Source organism: Mesitornis unicolor, unplaced genomic scaffold (genome assembly GCF_000695765.1).
Source record: "Mesitornis unicolor isolate BGI_N332 unplaced genomic scaffold, ASM69576v1 scaffold16450, whole genome shotgun sequence".
Taxonomy (NCBI): domain Eukaryota; kingdom Metazoa; phylum Chordata; class Aves; order Mesitornithiformes; family Mesitornithidae; genus Mesitornis; species Mesitornis unicolor.
This window is the reverse complement of record NW_010159130.1, coordinates 1-4,834: the sequence shown is the minus strand read 5'-3', so window position 1 is coordinate 4,834 and position 4,834 is coordinate 1. Positions and strand designations below refer to the sequence as shown.

At 44.5% G+C, this 4,834-nt stretch overlaps 1 pseudogene; it reads left to right on the top strand.

The window, feature by feature from the left end:
* Positions 1-775: 775 nt before the first annotated feature.
* Positions 776-4,337, top strand: LOC104541616 (annotated as a pseudogene).
* Positions 4,338-4,834: the final 497 nt, after the last annotated feature.

Here is a 4,834-nt window from a genome sequence, read left to right as displayed (position 1 = left end):
GCATTCCTGTCTGCATAGAGAGAGGGCAGTTGTTCCTTCTGTTTGCTTGGTCTAGCTGTATCCATAGTTTTTGCCTGCTGTAGAGCATATTCTTACAACTTTTAATGAACAGTTTAACTTGAAGCAGTTTTGCTCTTCGCAGTGGGTATCTGAAATGCAACATTTAGGAGGTGAGAGTCCTAACGGAGGTATCATCAAAATGTCTGCTCGATCGTGTATAATTGCAGGTGAACACTTCACCTCTGCCACGCACATCCTGTGGCAGGGGGAGTGTTGCAAAGGGGGGTTGGGTGGACATGTGCAGTGACGTGGTGTGGTCATAAGAACCATAAGGAGAAACAGGCTGTTGGATGAGAAGAATATTACTCTACACGTAAGCAGTGGCAGGGACAAAAGCTGTAGAGTTAAATGAAGAATGCTAGAAAGTCATGGGTAAGGAGAAGACAGCTTTGCAGAAATAGTGAAGAAGTTTGAAGACTAGTGTACCAAAAGATGTCACCTTGTGAAAGAGGTACCTGCAGGGTGAGAGCTTAGTTTGAAGGGAAAATGACTGAGATAATGATCTAAGACTTGAAATTATGTTAGAATGGAAAATTAATGCTTACAAAAGAGGATATTTTCCTAAAGTATAACAATAAAGAAATCCATGACTGGGTTTTTAGGTAAAGTTGATCTTGCTCTAAAAGAGGCAATACGTAGATATCGGGCAGCAGAAGAAACAAATTATGATAACTTCCTCCTCTTGTGGGTAGAGGAACCCACAAGAAAGGGTGCTATGCTAGACCTCATCCTTACCAACAAGGAGGGACTGGTGAGCATCGTGTGGCTCAAGGGCAGCCTTGGCTGCAGTGACCACGAAATGGTAGAGTTCAAGATCCTTAGGACATCAAAGACACTATGCAGCAAACTCACTGCTCTGGACTTCAGGAGAGCAAACTTTAGTCTCTTCAGGGATCTGCTAGGTAAGGTGTTGTGAGATAAAGACCTAGAAGGAAGAGAGACCCAAGAGAGCTGGTTGATAATCGAGGACCATCTCCTCTGAATCCAGGAGCAGTGCATCCTGAGAAGGAGGAAGGCAGGCAAGAATGCCAGAAGGCCTGAGTGGATGAACAAGGAGCTGGACTTACGTGAGCACAAAGGAATATCTATAGGGAGTGGAAGCGAGAATAGGTTAGCTGGAAGAATTACATAGAAATTGCCCAATCAGACAGGGATCAGGCTAGGAAAGCTAAAGCGCAGGTGGAATTAAATCTCACCAGGGATATAAAGGGGAACAAGAAGAATTTCTACAGGTACGTCAGCAATAAAAGACAGGTTAGGGAAGAAGTGAGCTCTCTCTGTAAGGAAAATGGAGAACTGGTCACAAAGGATACAAAGAAGGCTGAAGTGCTCAATGACTTCTTTGCTTCAGTCTTCACAGGCAAGAGCTCTAGCCATGCTGCCCAAGTCACAGAAGGCAAAGCTAGGGACTGAGAGAAGGAAGATCCACCCACTGTAAGCAAAGAGCAAGACCATTTAAAGAACCTGAAGGTGCACGAGTCCATGGGACCCAGTGACATCCATCCACAGGTCCTGAGAGAACTGGTGGATGAAGTTGCCAAATCACTATCCATCATATTTGTAAGGTCATGGCAGTCTAGTGAAGTTCCTGATGATTAGAAAAGGGGAAACATAACCCCCATTTTCAAAAAGAGAAAAAAGAAGGACCCAGAAAACTATCTGTCAGGCAGTCTCACTTCTGTGCCTGACAAGATCATGGAGCAGATCCTCCTGAAGGGTCTCCTAAGGCACAGGGGGAACGAGGATGCAGTGATTGGTTTAACCAAGGGCAAATCGTGCCTCACCGATTTGGTGACCTTTCATGATGGAGTAACAGCTTTGGTGGATAACGGAAAAGCAACTGACATAATCTACCTGGACTTGTGCAAAGCGTTCAACACTGTTCCACATGACATACTGGTCATGAAACCAGAGAAATGTGGATTTGATAGATGGACCACTTGCTGAATAAGGAATTGGCTGGAAGGTCTCACTCAGAGACTTGTGGTCAATGGCACAATGTCCAAATGGCGACCACTGATGAGTGGAGTTCCCCAGGGATCAGTACTGGGACCAGTGCTGTTAAACATCTTTGTCAGCGACATGGACAGTGGAATTGAGTGCACCCTCAGCACATTTGTGGATGACACCAAGCTTGGTGGTGCAGTTGACACGCTGGAAGGAAGGGATGGCATCCAGAGGGACTTGGACAGGCTGGAGAGGTGGGCCCATGCCAACCTCATGAAGTACAACAAGGCCAAGTGCAAGGTCCTGCACCTGGGTAGAGGCAATCCCAGGCACAAATACAGGCTGGGCAGAGAATGGCTTGAAAGCAGTCCCGAAGAGAAGGACTTGGGGGTGTCGGTCAATGAAAACCTCAACATGAGCCGGCAATGTGTGCACTTGCAGCCCAGAAGGCCAACCACATCCTGGGCTGCATCAAGAGAAGTGTGGCCAACAGGGCGAGGGAGGTGATTCTGCCCCTCTACTCTGCTCTGGTGAGACCCCACCTTGAGTACTGTATCCAGTTCTGGAGCTCTCAACACAAAAAAGACATTAAGCTGCTGGAGTGGGTCCAGAGGAGGCCATGAAGATGATGCGAAGGCTTGAGCACTTCTCCTATGAGGACCAGCTGAGCGAGTTGGGGCTGTTCAGCCTTTTCTGTTTCTAGAGAGCCCATCAATCAGATAGGCTCGTCAGTCAGGCCTGCAAGGAAGCTGGAGAGGAACTTTTTACAAGGGCAGCCTGTGATAGGATGAGGAGGGGTAATGGTTCTAAAATGAAAGAGAGGACATTTAGACTAGATAATAGGAAGAAATTCTTTACTGTGAGAGTGGTGAGACACTGGCACAGGTTGCCCAGAAAAGCTGTGGATACCTAGTGTTCAAGGCCAGGTTGGTCAGGACTTTGAGCAACCTGGTCTGGTGGGAGGTGTCCCTGCCCATGGCAGGGAGGTTGAACTGGATGATCTTTAAGGTCCTTTCCCAAACCGTTCTGTGTTTCTATGATTCTGTATGCGAAGAGATGCCTGAAAGAGAGACAGGATGCCTGTCTATGTGTACCAGTACTCAGGACTCAGCACGAGTATTAGAAATACTGTGGATACCGACAAATGTGGAGAAAGTGTAATAAACATCATCATGCTAATATATGCAGTGAAAGTAAGAAACTGCTTACATTAATTGAAAAACAGGAATTCTCAAGAGAAAGTCTTTTGTTTTAGGAATGCCAATGGAAGAAGCTATGCATTTAAAAGACTGGTCAATTAAAATGAGGAGAAGTGGACAATACAGGACAGAGAACAGAATGGAAAGAAATGTGATAAAGTAAAATAGGGAACTGTGAAGAGCAGATAAATGTGGAATAGTGGAGAGTGCTTCTGAAAGGCTTTAGCAAAAAACCAATTTTAATGCTCTTGACATGTTTTCTGAAAAATGAATTTGTTAAATATAAATAGTAAGATTGGTGTTGACTTACAGAAGGTGGCAACCTGTCCTGGGCCTAGAAGAGTGAGGTAAATGTCAAGAGAGTCAACATCATGGAAAGTCAAAAAGGCAACCCGTAATCTTTTTGGAATGCTTCAGTAGTATAATTGAAGATGTATTCATGTATGTCTTCCATTACAAGACAAGATACATCTTGGAGAAGACACAAATCTGTAGTCAGGGCTACACAAAATATTTCACCGGTCTTGGAAAAGAGGCTGGGAAATCAATTGTGAACTGTGGCAGCAGATGGTATCATTTAAAGAATGGAAGAATGTCTACCAGTTGGATTATCTATGTACTAATTACAGAGAAAAAAGGTAGAGATTATGACCATATATAGACCCTTAAGACTTAAAAACAGAAGACTGAAAATTTTTGATGGCTTATGGAAAGGGGAATATTGTTTGGCATGTCAGGAATCACATTATTCAACAAATTTAATGCATTAACAGGATATGTATGGATTTTCCTGGCTTCAAGTTTTGCAGTTTCACTGCATTGTTTGGAAGTATTACCATTGATCTGTATTTGGCATGAAGTGTATTGCATGCGGTGATTCAGTGAATTCAGATTGAACAGAGTATTTGACATTCCAAGAGCCAGTATTTTAAACTGAATAAAGCCAGGTATTAATGTCAAACAGTGGAAAGAATATATTGTCAACTATTACAGGAGCTTGACCCATATAAATCAATGGGCCCAGATGCCACCCACCCAAGGGTGCTAGGAGAGCTGGCTGATGTCATTGCGAGACTGCTTTCTATAATCTTTGAGAAGTCGTGGAGATCGGGAGACATGTCCGAAGACTGAAAGAAGGCTAATGTCACCTCTATATACAAGAAGGGTTCCAGAGAGGACCCAGGTAATTATAGGCCCATTAGCCTCACATCAGTCCCTGGGAAGATTATGGAAGAAATCCTCCCGAGTAACATCACCAGTAAACTGGGACATGTGATTGAGAAAAGCCAACATGGATTCACCAGGGCCAGATCACGTTTAACAGATCTGATTGCTTTCTATGACAGAGTGACCCATTCAGTTGATGCGGGGCGAGTGGTGGGCATTGTCTACTTGGACTTCTCCAAGGCTTCTGACATGGTCCCTCACAGCCTCCTTCTTGAAAAACTGACAAGCTACAATGTAGATAAGTGGTCTGTGTGGTGAGTGGGGAACTGGCTGATGGGCCATACCCAGAGGGTGGTAGTAAATGGTTCATTCTCTAACTGACGTCACAAGTAGGGTCCTTCAGGGATCAATATTGGGCCTGCTGCTGTTCAGTATCTTCATTAGTGATCTGGATGTTGGAG